This window comes from Cynocephalus volans, chromosome 13, assembly GCF_027409185.1.
Source record: "Cynocephalus volans isolate mCynVol1 chromosome 13, mCynVol1.pri, whole genome shotgun sequence".
Lineage (NCBI taxonomy): Eukaryota > Metazoa > Chordata > Mammalia > Dermoptera > Cynocephalidae > Cynocephalus > Cynocephalus volans.
The window spans coordinates 87,727,378-87,754,360 of record NC_084472.1 but is presented as its reverse complement, the minus strand read 5'-3'; the positions used below and the strand labels follow the sequence as shown (position 1 = coordinate 87,754,360).

Genomic DNA, 26,983 nt, shown 5'->3' with positions numbered 1-26,983 from the left:
TTGGACTTGCACAGTATATCAAGCTACTTCTATATGTCCAGTCATAACTTCTATCTACTTCTATCTCAGGCCACCTGCACTTGCTTCTTACAATCTGTTTTGCTTTTCTACTCCAACTCTTAGCAGGTATGTTTTGTCACTTAGTAGCTCTTCACTTTTGATTGATTTTGTCTTTCAAAGTAATAACCACGAAATTTACCATCATAAAATTTTTAGTGGCAATATAATCAGATTCTTCTAAATTTAAATGTCATTCTATATTATATCACATCTAATATCAAATGTCAATCAATGCTCATTTAAAAAGAGGCTAACATCAAGTATAAAATTAAATAAGTTATAATATATAATTAGATTATAAGCTTACAAAAGTCACTAGAAAAAAATGGGTTAATATTAGTCTTATGTTCAAGGGATTAATATGATCATGTTATTGCTCTAATACCAAGTACATAGCTTAATAAGTTGGAATTTACAGGGACCCAAATGAAAAGCATCCTGGAAAATGTGTTATAGCACTATTCAAAGTGGTTTGAGTCATTTTCTCAATGGAAGATTAGGACAAAAAATAAAGGTCAAAAAGAAAGTGTGAAACTTTAATTAGATTAACTTCATAAGTGGTTATCTCCACAGAAAACAGTTTATTTTCTTCAATTTTTTAAAGTGTTAAAAACTTTTTTATAGATAAACAAAGCAAATGATTAGAATAAAAATAGATTAATAAACAAAACAAATGATTAGAATAAAAAGAGTGTAGTAGTTAATGTTCAGCTTCTGTCCCTAAGGCACAGGTGAAAACTTTATTAGTGACATACAGATACCTGGAAAAATATTTCTATTGTACATAACATCTATTACATCGTATTGGAGAAAGGCACTACTGCACAGGAAATGTTAATGCTTTCTTCCTCTTCTTATATTCTTTGTTGGACAAAGAGAGTAATTTACATTAAGGTAAATGTGAATTGTTTTAAATAAAATGTCTTCATGTCCTGGTTTTTACTGATGTTTGCAGGCAAATCAATTAAAAAAAAACCACCCAGAATATAGATTACTTTCTTTAAATTAGATGTTCTGATTTCAAAGATAATGTGCCAGTGAGAAGATTGGCTATATTTGGCTGAATTTACAACGTTTTCAATATCCAAAGTTCTCATTTAAGAGCTAAGGAAATTTTAAGGTATAGGTTCCTTTTCCTTCCGGCAAAATATAACTTTCTGGATTTAAGAGGCTTATTAAAGGTCTCACAAGATTTCTTCAACATCAAACGACTTTTCCAAAATGACATTTTCAGACCTAAAGCAAATGAATCTCACACTTATGGATTAAATTTACCTGGAAATATATAAAGGCTAAAATTAACTACTGAGTTTAAAATAGTTTCAGTCACTTGATGCCAAAACAATGGACAGTTTGCCTAGCGTTGATTTAAGATAAGATACTTTAAAAAAACCTGTTAAAATATATAACACTTAATTTTTACTGTACGTTACCCTCCATATTGTCTGTCACTCGTATAATTACTTGTTGTCCACAAGTGAGAGTATATTTACTAAATACTGCAGAAAGTAAATCAATCCAAATATTTGTATGTATTTGAAGGAAAAGATGTACACGAAAGATAACAGGGTACTTCAAAAGCTTCATGGAAAAATAGAATTGAAAGATAACATGAATCCACGAATTTTTGAAGTACTCTTGTGTTAACTATTATCCAAGTATTTTGAACACTTGAAACCTATGCTTATCACAGTCTTTAGAATCTTCACTATCAAATTCTGAATTTTAAGGTCCAAAACCAATTGCATTATCTGTTAAATGTATATTTAGTAATGTGTTTATAACTAATTAAAAAGCTGAAAAAGCATTTTATTTAAATGATGTGCTTCAGATAATGATGAAAGGAAATACAAAATTTCTAGCAGCTATTAAACAGAAAACTAAAGAAAGCAAGCCAATATAGAAAATTATCCATTCTTACTCAAGGCTCAGTTCCTATTTGTTTTCCTTACCTTTAAGCAACTGATTTTCAATAGATATCCAGAGACATGTAGTATAATTACTTACTGTGCTTAAATGCCTAGCTGTTTGGAAAGAAATCTCCATCAGCCGAGGATGCTGGCCCTCAGAAGCCGTGTAAGATTCCTGAACTAAGAGATTGCAGAGGCTGCTGTGAATTTTCAGGAAGAAGCCCACCCACACTAGCATCTGCATAAGCCTGCAAAAGGTATTCTGCAGTCAACTATCTTTTACATGAAAACAGTTCAACCAGACTGACTATGGAATCACAGGTTTTGTTAGGCTTGTGAACTTACATGGTCGAAGGATAGGCCACCGAAATATGAGCAGACATGTACTGAGAGACCATTCCATACATTAAAGGGTGGTTTTCACCTGGAGGGTGAAATGTAGTAGGTCTGGGGTGGAACCCCAGCAACTCATGTTGCTGGTCCAGGGACCACACATTGAGAACTACTGCAGTAAGGTATTAGCATATTAGTTTCTTAGCTTAAGTTTAACTTTAAGACTCCCACTAAGATAGTATAACAAATCAGAAAATCAATTCAAAAGACTCCTGTTTAGAAAGTCACTGCTGGTACCTTGCTTTGAGTTGTCAATCTAGAACAAATGGAATTTGTACAATACGAGGCTCAATCCATCTGACCTCAGAGTCAACTGGCTTAAACATTTTTCATTGTTTGATGTCATCTCTTAATTTTTTAATTTTCAACATTTCCCTTTTTTATTCTTCCGTTTCAATTTCACCTATTAGTTAAGTTTTCCCTAAATGGTTCCCTTATCTTTTCTAATGTCATGGCTACTTTTAAGTATGTACTGTGTTTACTGGCCTTTCCTTAATCTCCAAATGAGACACCAACATCTATTCTCTTCTGCTGCTGCTTTTTTCCTATAGTATCTATATTTCCATGTGCTTATAAAATATTCACCAGCACACTATCTTATTTCACAAATACCTCCATTATGGGGTTCTCTTTCCTTTGATCTTTGAATTTAATACTGGATTTCCAAGCCACCTATAAGTATAGCTGATAATTCACCTTGGGCATTTGTAACTTCCTAAAATGTTTCACCACTTTCTTCATAGAGATAATGCTATTTCTCTACTCTTAACCTTTCTGGTTGTGGTAGTTTTTATATATTCTTTTATTCCTCTAAAAACTTTGTTTTAATTTACTATCTGTATCAAAATTTATATAAGAGGAAAAGAGCTACCTCTAATCATTCTCTTTATCTACCAGTAGAGGCTCTTCTGGAAAACTCAATTCTAAACATTTTAAATGCACTATGTACACACACACACACACACACACACACACACACACACACACACACACACACACACACACACACACACACACACACACACACACACACACACACACACAATATAATCTCCTTACCCCTTTACATAGCTGCTATTGAGAAAAAAAGAAAAAGAAACTAAAATACTTTTCCTGCACAACATGCCTTCTGCCTAAATTTTCTCCTTGAAACTTCTGAGCACAAAGCAGCGATAATGAAGGTGACGTTCCTAGTACTGGCCACAGAGGAGGCCACCCTGACAACTGCAGCAGTGGTAGCTTCTGATCTACAAAACATGATGAGGAAAATTCTCTTACCAAGTTTCAGAGGGAGCAGAATACCAACATAATTGAAAAAAGTATCCCATACTAAATTATTATTTCTACAGTGAAAGAGAAAGTGTTTTCTTTCATCCTTTAGAAACTATTTTGAAACATGCTTTCTAGAGTGTAAGAGTACTTAACTGGTGTGAGGAAAATAAAAAGTATTAAGAGGACTAGCTTTTAATCAACTTCTTTTTTTTTTTTTTTTTTTTTTTTGGTCTTTTTCGTGACTGGCACTCAGCCAGTGAGTGCACCGGCCATTCCTATATGGGATCCGAACCCGCGGCGGGAGCGTTGCTGCGCTCCCAGCGCCGCACTCTCCCGAGTGCGCCACGGGCTCGGCCCTTAAATCAACTTCTTAAATGACCACTGAAACAGCAGAGGTATTGACAAAAGCTATAACTAAGAATAAAAATTAGCAAATGGAATCTAAAAACTTAAAAGGCTTGTCTTAAAGCTTGATTAAAAAGGTGAATGTTAAGAAATAAAACATACCTACAGTGACCCGATAATAAACTAAAGTTCAATATTTTTCTCTTTGTATTTTGATAATTTAACCTCTGCTAATTTTTAAAAAGAATGATTATAGAAAAGGCACATGTGTGCATGTGTATGTATATTTAAATTTTCTAAGAATTGGCCAGGGCTTGTTCAAAATGAATTGGTTATTTTGCTTCTAATATATAGGTATTATTTCTATAAATTTAATTATAAATGTTTTATAGTAAGTAATATACTATGCATACTAAGCAATTATAAAGAGAAAATGTTTTAGGCTTCTACTAATTAAAGCGCCTCCTCTTTTATTATTACCTAAAATTAATCCTGATACGTATTTTAAAGAAAAATATCTTAAATAAGAAAATTAAACATGCCCCAAGTAAGCAATCAACATTAGAATGTAAATTATATATTTTGATGTGAAAACAAAAGAACAAATATGTAATGATTCTAGCTGTGACACAGTGAGTTAGTGAGATTGATAAACTACTTCTTCATGCTGATAGCACATTGTGGTCTCAAATCTATTACACTTTTGAATTGATGTGCTATTATCTTTGGACAACTTTCACACTAGGAGGTGGTCCCAGTGAGAAAAATGTCTTAAATGAAAAGCTTATAAACAAGATACATTTCACTGCTGCTACCTGAATTAATGTGAGCTATTAGTAACTGCACAAAAAATGGTTTGAGACAGAAAATGTTTTTAATATTTTAGATAAAAATTTGCAATATGAATATATTAGTAATTATATCCACATAAGTATAATGAATATCAAAACATGTTCAAGCTAAGTACAGCATTATGTGTTAACTAATCTCTGAAAATTGGGAGGTAAAATTCTAGGGAGTGTTAGATAATTGGGAGAAATATTTTAGTGAGTTCTTTACTATCTTTCACACTTACTTTCCACAGTCTTAAGTAGGTGGGGGAGTTATTTAAAATTTAAGCATAACCACAGCTGTATAAAATGTATAAGGCTATAATATAAAGCAAAATATTTCTATTATGACTTATTTTAACTTAAACATGTCTATAATTAAGGACCAAATCATGTTACAGATTTTGATTGGGAATGTTAAAAACTGAACAACAGGATTAAATATGCAGAATTTTTATAACCATTATTAAGAAGGCTAAAATAGCTTAACAGTCATTGCTTCGCATTTTAGTTATTTTAATGGTGTGGCCATGGCATCCAATATATGAATCTATATTAGATATTTTCTAACATGTCTTAATATATCAATTATACCTATTGCTGGCAGTTATTACATACTAAATATATTAAGATTAAAATGGAAATGAAAAAGAACATCTTAAAATTCCTGTGTGCTATTTGGACAAGACTTAATCTATTTAATTTTTAATTCATTTAATTATTGATGGCCCTCTATGCTTAAAATTGTTCAGCAAAGTTCTTTCTACAGATTTGAGAAGAAAGTGTGAGCTAGACAAAGAGAAGAATTACAAGTGTAGATGGAAGTTCATGAAGAATAAAGAAGTTCCGGGTTGTAAGAGATGTTGATGGCATCGTAGTCAATCACCAATCTCATGTGTATGTGACAGTGAACAAGAAGTAGATGACAAAACAACACAAAAAACAATCAGTTCAAAGAGTAGAAAGGGTTATAAAGCTTACTGAGCACCTGCTTATCATGTGATAAGAAAATATTATCTAATTTAAACCTCTCAAAATCCCTACAGAGGGAGTATGTGTGTATGTGTATTATAAAATCTACTTTTTTGTTTTATGGCTTTAAAAGGAGAGCAGGTGGGAAGGTTAGCTCTTTCACTCAGGCCATTCTCTCACCATGTGACCCCTCGTTGCAGTGGAGAGCAGCCACCAAGGAAAAAGCCCTCTCCAGATGTGTCTGGTTGTCATGATTGTAAACATTCAAGTACAGCATAAAAATTTTAACAACTTACATTGAAACTCTTTTGTTCTTGCCTGTGTGAAAGGGCATAAATTTAGAAGAGGATAAAATTAGAGAAATCCATAATCATTTAAATTTGTTTGGCAATAGGCAGGATAAGATCAGTCCCTTTAGAAAGGTAGTTTACGCTATTTTATTTTTTATAGCATTTCTATTTTTTAATTGAAAAATCAATTACATACTGCTGTGGAGTACAATATGATGTGTTGATATATGTGCAGATATATAATATGGCACGATCAATAAAGCTAATTAGTACCTCCACCACCTCACCTACCTATCATGTTTTATGGTGAGACATTTGAAATTCACTCCCTTAGATATTTTGAAATATATAATACATTATTATTGACTGTATTCAACCTGCTGTATAATTGTTCTCAAAATCTATCCCTCCTGTTGCCTGAAACTTTGTACCATTTGATTGACAGCTCCCCCATTTCCTCCCTCCCAACCCCCTACCCCAGCCTCGGGAAACCGTCATTCTACTCTCTGCTTCCATGACTTCAATTTTATTAGTCTACAACAGCATGTGGTATTTCTCTTTTCATGCATGGCTTATTTCACTTAGCGTAATGTCTTCCAGATGCATCCATGTTGTTGCAAATCACAGATCCTCCCCCTTATTTAAGGCTAATATTGCATTGTGTACATATGTCACATTTTCTAAGTCCATTCATCCACTGATGGACACTTAGGATGTTTCCATACTTCGGCTATTGTGAATCACATTGCAGTAAATATGGGATTGTAGATAACCCTTTGAACTATTGATTTCAGTGCCTTTGGCTATGTAACCAGAAAAAGGATTACTGAGTCATATCGTGGTTCTATTTTTAGTTGTTTTGAGGGACATTCATACTGTTATAATATCTACTTTTTTTAAGAGGAGGAAATTGAGAATTAACTAGCCAAAGGCTACTTGAAGGCAAAGCAAGGTCTCTTTGGCCCCCAAACTTCTGTAATCTCTACCTGGGTATGCACCTTAACATGTATACAAGACAAACTAGGGAGACAAGAGGAAAGTATTCAAACCTTTATTGTAAATAGAGCTGTGATGAGCATGGGAGTGCAGGCATCCTTTCGACTTGATGGCTTTCATTCTTTTGGGTATATACCCAGAAGTGGGATTCCTGGATCGTAAGGTAGTTCTATCTGTAGTTGTTTGAAAAACTCTATACTGTTTTCCATAATGGCTGTATTAATTAACAGTATCCTCACCAGTATTTGTTATTCTCAGTCTTTTTGATAATAGCCAGTCTAGAAGGCATGAGATGATATCTCAATGTGGTTTTGATTTGCATTTCTCTGATGATTAGTGATACTGAGCATTTTTTCATGTTCCTGTTGGCCATTTGTAAGACTTCCTTTGAAAAATGTCTATTGAGCTCCTTTGCCCATTTTTTAATCAGATTATTATTATTATCATTTTTACTGTGAAGTTGTTTGAGTTCCTGTGGAACCCACCTAAATATCCATCAAAGGATGACTGGATAAGGAAAATGTGGTATATGTACACAATGGAATACTAGTCAACCATAAAAAAGAGTGAAATTCTGCCATTCACAGCAACATGGATGAGCTTGGAGAAAATCATGTCAAGTGAAATAAGCAGGCACAAAAAGTGACATACTGCATGTCCTCACTCGTAAGTGGGAGAGATGGAGGGAGGAAGGAAGGCCACAATTAAACACTGAACCTTCATGAGGAGAGAACAGAGCTATAGTTACTAGAGGTAGGAAAGGGTGAGAAGGGGGTTAGGGAGTAATTGGGTAAGGGACATAAAGAATAATTACAATTTATAATGATGAACTTGCTAATATTGATTTGATCATCACATACGGTACACAAATACTGAGAGTTAACTCTGTACCCCATAAATATGCAGAATTGTTTCAATTCAAAAAATAAATTTAAAAAGAGTATTCAAACTTCTATTTATCTGTATGTCAAACTTGTATTTATCTTTTATCTAAAAAATAAGAAAGATATTAAGCTTTTATACTATGTAATACACTGATGATAGTTGAGCCTACACTTGGTCCTTTTATTGGAAAGTCACTAATGTCTATGAGGTATCCTGAGAGAAGGATAAGAGTTCAACCAAGTAGAGGAGTTAACAGCAATGTCCTCACCTTTCAGTTTTGCAGTTTGTATGTGCTTAATTAAATACAAGATTCTTCATAATATTTTGAGATGAGATGAATTGTGGCATGATCCTGAAAATCTTTTTTAACCACATAAAGATTAGTCAGTTATGTCGGGCAAATTACCTAAAGAATTATATAAACCTTAAAAATGAGTTAAATATACAAAAAGAAGAAGGGTGCAATTCTGCTGACCTTTTCGGTGATGACAAGTAGCTGTCAGTTGTATGCAACCACGAGTATATTTTTGAAAAAATTAATAACCAGTCCCTTCAAGATAAAGGTAGTATCCAGGAATGAGTAAGACAGTACTGCTTCTCTAAAGAAACTCTTAAGTAGAATATTTTGAAAACTTACATTTGGAAACATTCTCATCAGTGTATATGATTTTGTTGCCAAAAACAATGTATATCATCTATAACAATTTTTAACTTTTTAAACTTCTTAGATGTCTGTTAAACATGTTTTAGTGGGTTTTGTCTTTGTTTATCTAAAAATGTGAAAATGTAACAACTACCAATTACATTGCCATAACATCAGATAGACATCAGAGAAATTAGTCAAATTTTAACAAAAATGTTTATACAATTGATAGATAAGATAAAAAACGTTTACAGTATGATTAATATAAGTAAAGTTTGCTTATACTTACATATATTTATATTTAATAATTAAGTGAATGATTTGTTAAGTTGACAATTAATAATTAATAAATGGAAATAAAAATCTATAAAAATATTTATTTCATTTAATCCATTTAATTTTTAGACTTACATATGCTTGATAACATGCATAAAATCAGCACATTGCCCATGTGCATAATTTAAAATTTAATAAATACACATATTTTGGGATTGAGTTTGTTTTTTTTTTTGTCAAATGGAATAAAAAATTTTTTGGAGTCAACTACTAGAAGAAAAAGTAATGAACTTAGAATTTGGGACGTGAGATCTAGCTGAGTGTTGCCACTAACTAGTCGTGATCTCAGGCAGATCACTAAATCTCAATGAGCCTTAAAAAGTAAGATTAGATAATCTTTAAGATTAATTACAATTCTGAAATTTTTTCCGGAATATAGTCCATCTTTCTTAATGGCAGTCATGATACCTGGAGGTCCTACATAACAAAACTGAGCTTTTCATATTGGTATACTGTAAGACTTATAGAATGAATGAATACATTCAGGCTTTATTTTATGAATTACTACTTACCCCACTGCTATCTTAAATAATTTCTTCCCCATGTTATAACTGTTACCTTTTTCTAAAACAAGTGCTGCCTTCAAAAATTTACTTCATAATTTATCGCCTCTAGGAGCTCACCCCAATTAAATTCAGAATTTAATAATTATTCTTACTATCAAAAAAATCTCCAAAGCTATCTAATCGTTCATAAAAATTAATCAACATGTAAGTTCTTGGTAGCTGTCATTGCCTTTATCAAGTCTGTCTTTCTTGCCTTGGTGGTTGTCACTTACCTTTGTAAATACCAAATCAATTATTTTTCTTTTAAACATATTGCACAAAAAAGGAATAAAGGCGAAGAAACTGAAATGCCAGGTACCTAACATATGACATTTCAATGAATCTCTATAAAATCTTTGTGAAGTATTATCAATCCCATTTTATGAAAAAAAAAACAAGACAAAATGTACAAATACCTTGCCCAAGTTTACACAGCTACTAGAATGTTGAGATTTTAACCCAGATTTGTCTGGGTCAAAAAACACTGGTCCCCAAACCAATGTTTTTTCTAGAACTCCATGACCAAAAAGCAGCAATATTTTATCCGTGCAAGTTGTAACTGAAACAAGATGATTTCTGGTCACAGCATTACAGGTGGTTCAGAATATAAGGTGAGATGCTAAGATATCATAAAGAGGGTCACAGCAGAATCAGAGGGGTTATCAAACAGAATTTATTAACCTTAGTTGATTAATTATATGTCCAAGTACTTAATCTTACAGTATAAGAAGGAAGGGTTCTGAGAATGGCGTAGAAGAAAACAGGCTCCACCTCAGGTTTAAAATTAAAGGAGAAAAAAATAAAATTGGCAAACACATGTCAAGGAGAAATGAAGAAACACAGGAAAAGATAAACAATTATCTTTGACAGGTTATATATTGGTAATGAAACCAGAGTATAAAATTCCAGGAAAAAACACACTTGTGTGTGTGTGTGTGTGTGTGTGTGTGTGTGTGTGTGTGTGTGACGGGTAAGGGGATCGCAACCCTTGGCGTGGTGTCGCTTGCACCACGCTCAGCCAGTGAGCACACCGGCCATCCCTATGTAGGATCCGAACCCGCGGCGGGAGCATCGCTGTGCTCCCAGCGCCCCAGCGCCGCACTCTCCCGAGTGTGCCACGGGATCGGCCCAAAAAACACAATTTTAAAATTGAACAAAAACTGATTCTAGGAAAAGATAAAATTACCAGCTAGCAATGATTTTAAGTAGAGATAAAACATATGCACACATACACACACACATATATCAGGTAAAGAGGTTTGAGATCTATTTTTACAGACAATATTAGTGAAGGGTAAAAGAATTTTTTTAAAAAAGCTTCACAAAGTAGAGAGTAGAATAATGGTTAGCAAAGACCAGGAGGGGAGGGGGGTCGGGAAGGAGAAGTGATGGACTAATGGGAACAAAACTATGCTGTCCACCCTAAGTGAATCATTGTGCTGTATATGCATGTGTTCCAACAACACACTGTATCCCCCACATATGTACAAGTAAATGTTAAAGTTAAAAAATTAGAATAAAAATTAATTAGTAATTTATTTTTAAAAAGCTTCACAAAACAGTTGCTGAGGAAGAGATCATATTCCAAAGAAGATAATGATTACATCACAATCATTAACTATGATCAGAGTAAAGGCATAGATGAGGTTTTACTTTGATCATGTTAATAGAGAAGTGACTAGAAATGTATTAGAGGTAATTAAGGGCTGGCCAGTTAGCTGCCAAAAAAAAAAAACCAACAACAACAAAAAACGTAATTAAGAATTCATTTCCCTAGGTACCATGAAAATTAAGGTTATCACATATGAATATTTTATACATATTAATGATTATCCAAAACCAAATATTATCAGAGTATATGGTATTTGGAATTTATTGGAATTAGGCTCTCAAAAATCATTTAAAGCCTATAGCAAATGATTAATGCATACTTTCTTGGTATCTTAATTACTATTAAAAAGAAACTGGTTCTCTCTGATTAAATAAAATAATACTCCCACTCTATTGTATAGTACCTTCATCATGCACAAAAGATACCTAAAGCATTCAGTACCTTAAAGAAATCTGGGGTTAACTTCTGACTGACGTGGAAACAATGCATCTATCAAGGCTCTTCTTGATTTATTCCAAACATTTATTACTTTAGTTAATCAAATGTTTCAAGGATATGAATAGTTGCCTTTCCTTATTATTTGAATTTTTTTTTTTTCCCTCAAGAACAGAATTAACAGACTTGGGCTTCCTACTTATAAAAATTCACCTACTTTTTGTTAAGTGACAGGAACAGTGAGAAAACCAAGAGATTTTATTCTGGTACAATTAAGCATGGTTTAATTTTATGCTTGACCTACCTAACACATAAAGATAAATTAGACATAAATACCCCAGGTTAAGACAAATACTTTCCTTATCATTCGGAGAGAAGAGATTTACTTGATGATAAAAGGTATTTGTCTAACTGTTAACTAATTAGGTGCCCTTACCCTAAGGCAATTGTTGTTGTTATTTTTAAAAACATTTATGAGAACCTCTCAACTGCCAGGTGCTTACTTAAATTATTTCATTTAGTACTGACAACATTACTTTGACTAGGTATTATTATTGCATTGGAAACTGACCTCCGATTTAAGTAATTTGTAAATGATTTCACAAATAGTTAACATAGTGAATTACTTAAATTATTTCATTTAGTACTGACAACATTACTTTGACTAGGTATTATTATTGCATTGGAAACTGACCTCCGATTTAAGTAATTTGTAAATGATTTCACAAATAGTTAACATAGTGAATCTAGGATTAAAAACCAGGCCTGTATGACTACAAAGCACAGGCTCTTCTCATGATGCTAAACTATGTTTTGTATTTTGTATCCCTATTGCATTTACTAGGTATTACTTAGAATATGTATCAATATCGACTCCTAGGAATTACCTTCATTTCAGAGCTAGTCAGCCTGCTTTTCTTATTTTAATTGGCATGATGCCTACAAAATGACCAAGTTGAGGCTTGAGCATCATAATTGGTTAATAATAACCTCAAGTTTAATCATGCTTTTGCTTTCACATATCTTAGTAACCATCTTTGAATCTTTATCTCAAACTTTCTTAGAATGAGGCCTCTACCGCAAGATGAGAGAATGCTTTTAGAAACCCAAATTAGAATGCTGCTGTAGGCACGTGGATGCTCCTTCTTTGAGTAAATTCGGGACCAAATTTTATCTTTGTTTTACATTTTCATGAATACAGATTTACCTTTAAATCTAATATTTTACATTTAAACAATTAGACGTGAACTTCTAGAATAAAATTTCATTCAGTGCTGTCTTCAATAAATGCTCCCTCTTCTTCTCTTTTGTTATTGCAAGAAGAAAATAACAACAGGTATTTTTATGTATTATTTTAGGAGCTACATAATTTGGAGGGCAACAGAAGCATTCTCTGTGAAGGGGACAACAAAAGGTTAAATATTTGCTACAAGTTGGCAATAGAAACTAGAAAAGTTCAAGTCCAGAGTCATACCTGTATTCAACCAAAGGCTGCCTCTCTCATTTGAGATCTTATTATTTACCTTAGGTATAATTCAATATGGACTTAAAATCAACTTTATTCTTGGGAATAAAACTTAGTACAGTAACCATATGTCCCTCTTTGCCCAGGACAGCATGAGTTTATGTTGCAGTTCCAGTGTCATTGTTCATTTGTCCTCTTTCACTCTCAAAGTGTCCTGATTTTGATCATGAATTATATGGTCAACACAGAGCTCAGGCACTGAATTAGGCCTACAGTAGCTTCCTAAATTATCCTCCTCTCACTGAAACAAAGGTTCTTAAGCCATGACTTAAAATATGCTTTAAAATAAACACCACCTAGGAAATTCTTGTACATTGCATCTCCTGCTTCCTCTTTCTTGTTGTTTTACAAATGCACACATATCCCTTTACATGTCTTTTAAGAAATACTGTAAGTCATTGAAGGTGACATATTTCAAGAGACCTACAATCCAGCTGATTTTTACTATTCGTTAGTATGTAATTTTAGACTAATTTACTGTTTTTTGTTCTTTTAAATAAATGGTGATGGGAAAACTCTTCAAGATTAAGAATTTCTTAGCCTAGGTCCAGGTCCAGTTTGAAATTTGTGCTCAGCAACGTTAACTTCTTCATTTTTGCATCTCTTCCATATTCCGTAATATTCTTTTTCCACCCAGGTACCCTTGGGTCTCCCCAAGCTGTCAATAACAAAAGGATACGGCATCAGTCAATTTAACTCAATGGGCTACCTTCCCAGGCACATTTTACTTAAAGCTATATCTTTAACCATAGAGGCTCTTACTACTTACTATGTTGCTAATGGTTGTTGGTTATCAGTAAGTAGGTAGAGATACAATTTTTCAACTAGGCAAGTTTTCCCCTGATGCCAATAGCCTACAATGTGTAGGATGCTGCCTACATTTCCTATAAGCAAGGCTGACTCAGACCTGGTGTGTGTATATGATTGTCTTGCCTTTCACTAGAACCCTTTTAAAGTGAAGATAAAAGAGGGAAAAAAGGAGAATACATTAGTTCAGTAAACAATACTTCTGTTTATGCAATCTGTTTTTTTATAGATGTAGCAATTGATCCAACATTAAAGCAGCCCAGACATCTCAATATTTAAATTAAAAATGCACTAATAAAGAGGTAACTTAATATGCAATTTCATGCATTAATAATTAGCAAAGCATTACTGAACTGCAAGGTAAAAAGCTATGAGAACATAACTAATGAACTATTGATGCCAAAGTAGACTTCATAATAAAACAAGACTTTAATAAATCTTTTATTAAATGGCTACAAATGAACCACTTTGTTAACATCTAATAGGTAACTACTAAGCTACTTAATTCACAGATATAAGTGAGGAACTTGAAGGCAATTAACTTTACAATTGCTGAAGGTCAGCACTTGTCAATGAGAGATACTGTACTATACCTTTAAGTGCTGCTGCCATACTGGGTCAATTCTAAGCTTTTCCTTAGCTGTTCTGTATTCTTGTAGTAGCTATTATTACACATCGTAGTAGCTAAAGTATAAAATAAACAAAAGACGAGCTATAGGCTATTTAATGCCCTAAAAGTAAATTATCCAAGTAAAAGAAATAGTGAGCTCAAAGAAAAAAAAATTAAGGAAAACTGTAAGCAAGTATTTGGTATTATATTTGGCACTGATAGTTATTTATAAAAAATGATAAGATAATAAGGATATGCTTCTAAATTGCAAATGCTTATTTGGATCTTGATGTGACTCTAGGAGATCTGAAACTCACTGAAGACTATAGACCAGGACTATTCTATTTACTGAGTAGAAATGCACCATACACAATAATATCGATTGTCTCCAGAAGTAGCAAATGTTAAACTCATTAGAGAAAGGAAATAAACATTTTACGGAAGCTAGAAACAGCCTGATGAAAAAAAAAGCTTTCTAATAAATCTAAATGAAAGCTACACTGAAACATATAGGACAAGGTAGAAAATCTTTTATGTTTTCTCTACCAATTCACATAAACTGTCAGCATACAAATCCCAAGATTTTTATGGATTATTACATGCTATTTTGTAACCAACTATTATCAATATATGCTGAGAGAAGAAAAGGGGAGGAGACAGAGAAAAATGAAATCTAGATTCTTATTTACACGTAACTGAATTTTATACTTTATAGTTTATAATCTTTAAATGACAGTTTCAGAAAACTGAGAATCAGTAAAATGAGTATATGTATATATTAAAATAATTGCCAAAGACGAAACATACATAGATTAAAAACTAGGTAAAGGTAGACAGAAGTCTGGATAAAGTTGTTAATATAGCTGAAACTGAGCCTGAGAATCTTACTCAATAGGGAACCTTAACTAAAAAAGGAAAAATCAATGATAAATAAGACTGGTTCTTCACCTCAAGAGTTCCAACCAAGTGAGACTATTAAAGAAACCACAGTGGTACTGTGTCAGTACAGTGTGAGGTTTTCACATCACTGCTTAGGTTGATTCACTGAGTACCTGCAAGGTGAAATACCATTTCTTTTGATTAGCAATACTATAAGATATGAGCATTGGTTAACGAGAAAACAACGAAACTATACTACAGATTAAAATTTGTTAGCATGATATACAATTTTTAGATTCATTATTCTTTATATTTATTAGTGAGAGAATATCAGCTGGTTGATTTTCTTCCTGTGTCAATTTGAAACCATATAACGTAACTCCACTGATGGCTCATTAATGGTATTGCTTTGAAATAGAAGAAAATCTCAGCAACTACTCACCCTGGGAGTGATTTCTTATATGGCCTCAATATAGAGAAACCAGCTATAATTTCACATATGGCGACAATGGATTGTGTTCTACCCAGCTACTTTCTTTCCTTAACCTTTCACCAACCAAAATTCATCAGTACAATATGAAGAATAACAAGAACACATCTTATCCTTCCCCCAAATCATTCCAAATTTCTTCATTATCAGACATGACTTCAAGGAATACTAATTCTCCTATTGACAGTTTTTGAGGCTTTTGTGCTATACAACATCAATAAAAGTACACACATTTCTGATGATTTACCTTGACATATTTCATAAATATTTGTCAGAACAATTATTGTCAACTACAATGCAATTATCCATATTCAATTTGATGACTCAACTGGAAAATTACTTTTTTCCTGATAAATTTTTCCAAATGACAATAGTGAATCAGTGTTGATTAGTTGTTCAGTGTGTGCTAATTAATTACACTGAGTAAATTCAGCTCAGTGCTAATAACCTCAGGAGGAAAAAAACAAAACTGTATATATAACTCTTTGTCTTAAGTGAAATCTGCTTTTTGCCTACTTTTTCCCTGTTCTTTCTCTTTCTAATCTCTCCTAGCAGAGTGTTCAATAATATAAAATAAACAATAAAACCCAACTATTCTTGGCTGACGCTACAGAGAAAAAGATAAGAGTTCTTTGGAACTTTGTTCTTAGGTCAAGAGAAAAAGAAAAGACAGAAAGATTTTTACTGTTGACAACTAACTGTGAGGACCTCCTGCTAGTTCCTCCTCAGGGCAGAATTGGTTTAGATCATACATCTAATGGCAAGAAATAACAATTTACTCATTGTAAGACAGTTTTTGTCATCCAGCAGCTAATTTAAATGCTAGTTAGCTAGAGGCTCTACAAGGTGGAACATTTAGGGGGACATTCTCTCAGGAGGTTGAGTCCTCTATTTTCTGGCTTTTATATGGTGATGATTCTTTTTCTCTGAACCTAGCAGAAGCTTAGAAGAGAGAAGAAATAAATAATAACAGGAATGTTAGGGGAACCTTATTACAATCTTCCCAATAGAAAAGAATGGTAAGACACCATTCTTTGCTTGTACGATACAAAATATAAAGGGGACAATGACTGTTGAGGTTCTGTCCAAAAAAAGAGGGTGAAATTTTATGTACCAGGAGATATTTAATAATAAAATAGATTAGCTCAAAACAGCTTTTACTGATCTATGCTTTTGTATGAGCAGATTGCCACCCGTGAGCTGGCCTAGGAAAGAAGTCATAACTTAAGAAACTCACTGAAACACTGGTATGTATACGGGGAAAGACCATTAAACTGAGCAAGTGTCTGGAATACTGAGAGAAGACCATGGGCCATCATGCAGAAATGGAAGCAAGATTGCTTTATATAGCTCCAGATTACTAGTGGTACAACTACAACCAGAGGATGAAGTTTCTGGCATAGAGATTTCAGTTCATTGTAAGGAAGAATTTCCTAATAGAATTGACTAATAGAATTTCCTGATAGAAGTGTTTTAGGAAATAATGCTGGAAGAAACTTTAGAGATTAAGTCCCAATCTTCCTCATATTGCCAGAAGCTAAAATATCCTTAAAAAATTGTCATGTGACTTGTGCATAGGTATTATAATTGAAGTCCGCTAGCTTTGGTAATGTAATGGACAAAATACAGTCTGAGAAACTATGGAAGTCTAGAACCAAATAGATGCTAAACACGTTCACTGAATCAAGCTACATGAGACTGAGAAGCACATTTTACATGATTATCCTTTTCTCCACATGACAATTTGCACATATGAAAAAAACAGTAGTTAGGAAAAGTTTCACTACAATCGTTTATTCTTCTCTCTTGCAGAAAATGAAATGTGTGAAAAGAATGGGAAAATTCATTGGCTGACCAACTAAAAAATTAGCAACAATCTGGAACTGGCCTTAGAAAAGACAAAACACAGAGTATATAAATACCGTAAATTTCTCTTAGTGAGAAAAGGGTTAGACTAGTTTATTTTTAAATTTTAGATGTGAAAAAATACGGCTGGCTGACTGTTCTAGAATATGCATTCTCTGTGTTAATTATCCTCATATGATCATCACATATTGTACACAAGTATTGACACTCTGTACACCACAAATATGTGTAATCACGTTTCAAAAAAATTTTTTTTAAAAAGAATATACATTCTCTGTGTAGTATATTGTGTGGTCCGAATAATAAAGTAATGTGAAAGCCTCACATATAGGAGGTACCTGCTTTCCAGTGGTACATTACTGCCAAGGACCCAGCTGTCCTGCAGCTGGACGGACTCGGGTGTGGTTTGCAGCTCGGCGGGCAAAGCAGCCGGCGGGGCCGGACTCTGGTTCCTTCTATTGGTCAGGGAGTTTCTATTGAGAGAAGTGATGGATGGATGATGCTGTGCAGAGTGCTGCTTATGGGAAGGTGGCAAAGGCTGCAGGGTAGACTGGCCTTGGTTGTTTGCAGGTTGCTCTGAAAAAAAAAAAAGACAGAAAACTTGTTTTATATATATATATATATATATATATATATATATATGTTTATATACATATCTATATATACTACCAATTTCTTGGGTATCCACTACAGATGAATTAGAATTAAAAACTGCATATCAATCCATAACTTAATAAATTTGCATATTATTCTATTAAGCGGGTGTTCAGTGACATTCTCTAAGAGCAAGTTTACCCTTGATACACAAAGTTCTAATTAATATACAACAGATGGCAAAATTGCTTTTGGTTTTAATTTGTTTCAGATTTTTTTTATCTGGTTTTATTAACACCTACAGAAAATAGCATCTGACAGCTCCCCTAATGTGCCTTTAGATTTCAGCTTTTTTTAACAAACCAACCCTGAAATTAAATGGGTAATTTCAACAGAACACAAAGGTTTTCGAAACACATATAATCCCTATAATTATTTAATGGAGTTTTTTTAAGCTTTATTTAACTGCAATAAATTATTACGAGCTAGTTGCTAAACAGCAACAGACTACTCTAGTTTAGTGCATTTCAAATAAGGCAGATCTGCACTATGATCTACTAATAGACGCTAAGTATTCTTTAGCAGAAGGTCACTCTGTGAAGCAGATGTTGTTTCATGGATACTTAACAGACAGAATCACATCTGATTACAACGTCAGAAGACTCATATACTTAATGACCGTTACATCCATTAGAACACACACAGAACAGATTTTCCAATTTCACAGTATGCAGTATAACTACATTTTGGAGTAAGTCATAGGTGACCAGAAAGACTCATGCCTCTATGTCAGTGGTACAAATACTTTGTTCTAAACCAGAATCATAAAGGATCTAGCAACTTCAAAATATAAACACAATGCTATGTTGTAACTACTGAAACATTCCCTAAAGCTAATAAGTCATAAGTTAAGATTCACAAATTAAAGAAATATTCTGAGACCTACTTTCCAATCTCATTATCTAGCTTTGGACATGCTAGAGTTTACAAAGACTGTATTTTACCAAACAGATAGATGGGGCTCCTTAGTTTAATGCTAAACTTATTATGGTTCCACAAACATAAGATGTCAATTTTTGACTAAATATAGTTCAAAATGCAAATTAATTTTAAAATGATATATTAAATCATGCTATTAATATAAATGCAAGTATTGAAAGAGAATAAAAAACACAGGAACAATCTTTCATCTACAATGTGAACTTCAGCAGTGACTGTTAAGCCATATATCACAGTGTAACATTGTATTTCTGGTTACACGAAACGAATACATAATATATAATCGTTTGAATATATGTTATCAAACCTCTTTACAGATGCAATAATAAAAATAACTCCTCCATAGCATATAATATCTGTAATTACTGCATGTTTCTAATGGTCTCTAATAACCCATATCACATAATTTAATAACTGATAATTTCTCAGTCTTGAAATGAGGGGCAGAGCTAATACCTAAAGATATGAAAATAGAGCTCCTTTCTTGCACAGCCTCTACTCTTGAAGTTCCCCACACCAGAAACTGCAAAAACCATTCTTCGCTCACTGCTTTGGTATTCATGAAAAACTATGAATGTTTAAATCTCAGTTAAACTGAAATAAGCTTTTGAGAGAATGGCAGGGTTAAAATAGCACATACAGTTGTAATTGTATTAGAAAAAAGAAACTAGCAGTTTAAAATTCATGAAAGATTTATTATTCAGCTATCATATAATTAATTAGCATCGTCTTCCAAGCATCAGTGCATATGATTAGAATCTCTATGTATGTCTTAAAGGCACATTTCAAGAAGCTAGGCTGGCCGGTTATCTCGGTTGGTTAAAGTACAGCCTGTACCACCAAGGTCAAGGGTTTGGATCCCCATTCTGGCCAGCCACCAACCAACAAACAAACAAAAAGAAGTGCTTATAGTATGACATAGCAACTTGCAGTTATGAGGGCCTAGATTAGGTTGGTATCAATGGAATGAAAATAGAGGAAAAAGAAACAAACATTATTTGATAAAAACATTTCAAAGGACCAAGTAATGAGATCATCATGCCTAAAAAAAAAAGTAGAGGGATGGGTCAAGTGACTCCATATTTTTAAGCACAGAACTGTGAAAGAATGTTATTATATTTTATACGTTGTCTAGAAGAAATTATATATTAGATATTATACTATAGAGGAAAGATCAGTATATTCAAAGTCAGAATACCAAATTTAAGTCCTTATTCTGTCAAACATCCTGATAGTGAGCCTCAGTTTTCTCATCTGTAATGTGGGAAACAATACTGCATTATCTAGGTCTTAGTACAATGCTAAGGATTCAATGAAATCTACTCACTCATTCATTTATTCATGCACTTAGTCATTCATCCCACAAACATTTATCTAGACTCTATATTCCAGGGATTTGCTAAGTCAATATTGTGCAAATGGTAAAATAAAGCATCATAGACATTCAGACTGCTATTGACAATTAAGTTATTTTAAGATCTGTTATCATATATTTTCAATATGGTGAATTTAGGATTCTTATCCATAAACCAAGACATAACCAGTCAGAAAAGCTTCCATTTAAGGTTTCAAAAATGTGCTGCTGTGGGTTTCCTTAGGTTCACTTTTTCATTTTACAAGTATTTATTAAGAATTTGCAATGTACAAGATACCCTGCAAAGATCCATGCTCTTTCCAGTGGTCTACGCTACCTAGTTCAGCGGTGTGTTCTGCCTGCTAGAACCTCTTTTGATTTGACTACACAATCAGGAGGCCTACCCATAAAACAAATCCAGATGATAAAAACCAGGTTCAATTTAAAATTTGATGGAATAAGTGCAGAGTCTGAGTAAGACAGGGTGGGTGGTCAGAAATTTAAATTCTGCAGCAGACCACAAACAGAAGCAAAATCCAAGGATTCAGTTGGGGTCAAGTCTCGTTCTAGAGATTTGGGCTTACAGAACATAAGCAGTACCTGGAGTATGTATTTATCTATACCAACTTATTAAAGATAGAAGAAGTATATGAAAGCATAACAAGATAAAATAAAGTTAAACACAGAAAGAAAAGAAGATAAAATAAATGAAAAATAGAAAAGACAAGATAAAGCCAGATTTAAGGTCAGTGCACAAAATGCCTGCTGTACAGTTCTATACATTTTAAAAGTGGGATACAAATCTGGCTCTAAATATAATCTAGTTGGCAACACAGAGGGAAAGATGATCAGTTACATGATTTAGAGTGTTTTTAAGATTAAAAAGTTTGCTTAGGAGAAACAGAAGTACAGGGTCTAGACTTGTGGACTACAAAAGTGCTTAAGAGTCTAACACAGGGGGGCAAATTCACACAGGAACAACCAGAACAGCAACGGTAGCCTTTTGCTTTAAACTAATCCAGTGATACAAACTTTGCACAGACTTGAGAAAAAGTTTTGGATATAACGACTTCGAGTTATAGATGGGACAATCAGACTTCACATAGTTACCAGGTTTAATGTTCCTGCAACATAGTTCTGAATATGTCACTTTACGCCTGGAAAACTCCAAATGGCTTCCTAGTGCCTCTCAATATAAAATGAACTCTAAAGGTGAATGCTATATTTGGTCACAGATAGCCCCAAATATGCTTTCGTAAACTTTCCCCTATACATTCTCTTCATATATTCTTTGTTGTAGTCAAGCTTGTTGGACCCACCATACACCTCACACCTTTCCACTTGTGAACAGTTGCTTCCATCTGGAAAGACATTTTCCTCCATCTTTCCATATCCAAATCCCACTTTAAGCTCTAAGAAAGATGACACCCCTTCTATTTTCTTCATGTAAAAATCATTTCTCTCTTCTCTGAGTCTTAGAGTATCTGCTATGTTATTTTTTCATGGCTCTACTTACTTTCCTCTCTGTATTGGTTAATTTTGTAGGTCTCATGTCCCTTGTTAACTCTCTATCGGCAGGATCCATGGCTAAATTCACCTTTGAGCTCCTCAGGACCACACAAGGATAAATTCTCAATAAATATTTACTGAATGAATGACTATTTGTAAAGAATTCAATAAGAGAATGTTGAAGTGGTAAAAAGTGGAGCCTACCCATATCATCTTCAATCGTACGGTGATTTGCAAACATGTCTTATTTCTCCAACTAAATTCTTAGATCCTAAAAGTCAGGGACTATAACTTAAATTCCTTTGGATTTTTTTAGTAACTTCACCAAGGGCTGTAATTTAAAGACTCCAAATAATGTGCTGATTGACTGATGACATTTATGCAATAATATCACCATGACAGGTCATCTCATTCAGGCAGGGTATCATGTCATTCATCCCAAAGACTGTTTTTTAGTAATATTTCTTTGGAACGAACCATAGCAAATGTTCTGATATTTAAAATCTGCTTTTTAAGATGTGCAAAATTGGAAAGATTATATAAAATATGATATGAAATATAAAATATACATTATTGCATATTACACTCTACATAATAATTTTCCTTGCATTTTAAAACTAGCTTATTACTAGAAATGCTCCTAATTAGATATTTTGGGAAAGCGATAGGTTATATTTTCAAAATATTCTTCTTTACTTTTTTTTAAAATAAAATTCTTGGCACCATACTTACTAGAAATTACCAGTGCCTTTAATCAGTTCACTCTGCCTGTTTCATTATTAAAGTCCTATTTCTCACATAACTTTAAAAAAAGCCTAACAGTTACTTGTTTTTATTTCATAAGTTGGACAAAATTTATAGGTTTTTTGGTTTGTTTGTTTTTTACTTGTAGAAGATATTTTTTACAACTCACATTATATTAATCATAGAGATTAGACAGAAAAGACTTTGGCTATTTTGCTCCTCCCTTTGCCATCCGAGAACCTAGATCATCAGCAATGTCATTTAAGGCTGTCAGTTCCCATGTTAAACCTATTGGCATGGGTTAATATCCTGAATCATGGTATATACTGAATAAGGTGTGTTGACTATTAGACCATGAACATGCCAGAAGCCACAAAAGCTACTGGATAACAGGTAGACTCTAGTGTAAGTAATTTATAGATCCCTAATTCAAAGCAAATGTATGGCATATTCACTGAGCTCTGTATGGGGAAGAAGAGACTTTTGACTACTCTTCCTGGGATAGCAACTCTGCTGTTATGAATCAATGAGGTGAAAGGTGCCATAGAGACAATTGACAATAAATACAGGATATTTCTTTTTCATAGGATATTTTCTTGAAAAAGTTACTTAATCTCTTTGAGCTTCATTTATTCGATAGTGCTTATTTAAAGGATCTAAAAGACACAGTGCCTGACATAAAAGTAAATGCTAAATGGTAACTGTTATTAAGGATAGAGAAGAAACACTTCCTTCAAAGAGAACATCATGAGGAAAAACAAAGTAATTGAAGAGCCTTGTCACCATCACAGGAAGTAAGAACACACTACCAAGTATGTCTGAAGAGGAAACTGTTTGCTTTAACAAGTAAGAAAATTGCAATCAGAAATGTCACAGGGATCAAAATAAACTAATCTCTTGCCAGTTCCTACACAAGAAGGAATTTCATCTCATAGTCATGAAGTCAGTTACTTTTTCCCATCTAGTATGATCACAGAATCAGGTCTAGAAAAAAAGAAAAGAAAAAAAGAAAGAAAGAAAAAGAAAGAAAGAACACCTGGTGTTTGTACATATCTGGGTTAATATGCTGGTTTGGATTGTGTTCAATTAAAAGCCACTAAGAGGGTACTTCCAAAAGTTTGTGAAAAGATTCACATTTTCTTTTAGCTCTATTTTTCCATGAACTTTTTGAAATACCCTTGTACTGGCAGCTCCCAGACTGCTATGTGCAATTCAGCTTCAGCTACTTTATGGTTTACAGCCTTGGGCTGTGGTCTTTGGGGAGCAGAGTGGAAATGGACTTTCAAAAAGGAAAGCTGGGAGAGAAAATAATACCTGCTGGGAGATAAAAATATCTTCGTGCGAGTGTGTCTGTCGCATTTGTATGTGTGTGCTCTGTTCATGTGCGAGGAAGTGAAAGGTGAGCGGGAGATGAGAGGAGGGGAGGAGAAAGGGGCGGGCACTTGCTTTGAGCAGGTGTGCACAGCTGGACAGGGTGTCACCAGTTACTCCAACGGCTCGGTCCCACCCCTGCCTTCTCTATTGTGTCCTTCTCTTCCTTCTCTGCATCTCGGTTGTGGGCTGCTTGCACATGTCTCTAGGGAAGAAATACCCTGATTTGGAAGGGAGAACGAAGCTGGGGGCTGAGAGCTCTGCTGTTTTAGAATAACTGCAGTTTGAGTAAAGTCTGCTAACAAAAGACAAATGGACAGATGGACGGATGGAGAAAGGAGGATCGAAGGAGAGAGGAAGACGTAGGGAACAGGGAAAAAGGAGAGGGAGTAGGGAGAGAGAATATGAAAGAACAGAAATGGTTCTAATTTTACAAAAACTGCTAGAGTTTACAAAAACTGCTAGTGCTAGTGAGAAGCACTGTTAGACAAAACACCTACAGGCATTCCCCAGCATGTGGCTTACTTACTCTTGGATACTAATGAGAGCCCTCTAAGAATTCACAATATGACACAGACCATGTTGAACTGGGAAAATACTTAAGAGGAACCAGGCCCATTTATCGGTGATTAGCGAAAGTGGGATTAAAAGCCTTTGATCCTGTATCCTAAAATTTGTTTGTTCTCACCCTACTTCCTGGCCTTATCTTTACCTTCTCTTGTCTCAAAAAAAAAAAAAAAAAAACTTAAGTTTTCCTCAAAATTAACATCTTTCTTCAAACAGGTCACCAAAACAAACCATACAAAACTCTTTGTTTTTATATATTTATTACCACGTTAGTTGTACCTATAGTGACCAGAGCTTCGAGTATCTTCTGTAGAGGTAGAGATAACCCCCAACCTTTTTGGTAAACAATACCAGATACTTAGGGCTTTCCGCTACCAGGTGCTTGAGACTTTCCGTTGCCAGAAGATTAGGACTTTCCACTGCCAGGGGGAAGGGACTTTCCAAAGAGCCCAAAGTTCACCCAGTTCCAGGAGGGGCCTAAGGGCAAAAGGGGCGGGCTATTAGTCAATTCCCCAGTTCCTCGTCTGTGTACCACGCCACTGAAGGCCACCAATGAAATTAAAAGTCACCCCAGATGGCCAATAAGCTGTGTACAACTCACCCTGTTGTAAAAGTCTGCCTACCAAACTGTATAAAAAATGCTTGAGTTAAGAGCTCGGGGCCACTTCTGTCCTGAAAATGGAGCGACCCCAGCATGCTGGAATAAAAACCTCTTGCTTGATTGCAGTGGTCTCAGTCTCGTGGTCTTTGTGAGGTGAACCATCCTGGTGTGTGTGGGATTTGTGCACGGTGCACAGGTCTTACACTTCCAAGTGTACAAGGACCATATAAATCACAGTTAGCTTTTGATTTCGAAAATCCTAACCTAATTCTTTGTCTAGCTTATCTTTTGTTCAATTATCAGCCAACTCCGTGGACTTACAGAAATTACTTTCCCTTAATTTTCTAATGGTGAATTTAGGTAATAACACTTCTCTCAACTGGCTACATTTCAGGAGATATTAGAAAGGTGGTATAATAAATTCAAAATTCTTATGGCACTGAAAATAGCAAATTATAAATAAAATATCTCCTTTGCCAAAAAAATCTCATATACATTGCAGACATTTAGTAGTCATTACTTCCCTCTGTAAAAGACAAAGATAAGTAGCAAGAATTTTCCTTACAAATGGAGAAAATTAAAACAAATACGTTTATAGTCATACCACAAACTCAGTGGTAAAATAGCAAAATAGTTAGATATTCAGGATTAAAGCAAAAATAGTTAGATATTCAGGATGGGGCGGTGTTTTCTTCTCCTCTCCTCTACTCCCCCGCCCATCACTGTTAATAAGATAACTACCTAAAATGGTATGATGGAAATTGAAAAGAAAAACCTCACCTCACTCAGAAAATCACTTTCACATAAACCTGCTCCTCTGGTCCATTATTTTTATCTAGGATTCTCACACAAGCCAAGCATTTGAAATGAAATAACCATTTAAATTCACCTGCAAGCCCTTGGCTAAAATATGGCACTGGGTAAAAATTTTCACCACCACAGGTCTCTCAGATCTGTCAGATAGTTGCATGCAAATTAAATGAAAATTAAAACTGTGTTTTAAAAATCGTAAGATGCTATATAAGTAAACAATATCACCTTCTTCATCAGACAATTGATTGTAAGCCTATTTACATAAAGACATTTGCACATGGAAAAACCTTAGAGATAAATAAGATGTTAAAGGAAGACAGGCTGACTAGAAGTATTACGTAAGTGAGCATAAACTGATTTACTGTACTTAGTAGGTTAGTGAGAATTTGTTTTATTTAGCGTCATTCTTTGACATGAGGATTAGAAGAAATAATCAAAGTAGGAGTCTTTAAACCTTTGTATTCTCTTTTTTCTATTGTACTTCTTATTTGAGGCAATGTGGCAACCTAGATTACCTGCCAAATCCTTTGCTACAGACCCCAGAACTGCTAGTTAACATAAAATAAATACCTTTTGGGCTAATTCATTTAGCATATTATTGATTATCAACTACTCGCCATCCTCTGTTCTAGGCATTGAAGATATAGCAGTATACAAAACAGTCAACTTATCTTAGCCTACTAATGGAACTTATACTTTAAGTTAATATAACTAAATTGGAAAAAAAGGA

General features: G+C 34.0%; 1 protein-coding gene across 2 annotated transcripts in view; it reads right to left on the bottom strand.

Moving 5' to 3' along the window:
• Positions 1-26,983, bottom strand: part of TENM3 (teneurin transmembrane protein 3) — a 335,936-nt gene that overhangs the window by 165,252 nt on the left and 143,701 nt on the right. For both annotated transcript variants that reach the window (XM_063077415.1, XM_063077416.1), the window contains exon 2: positions 18,040-18,277. The gene's annotated coding sequence lies outside the window, so the exon portion shown is untranslated. The remainder of the gene's footprint in view (positions 1-18,039; positions 18,278-26,983) is intronic.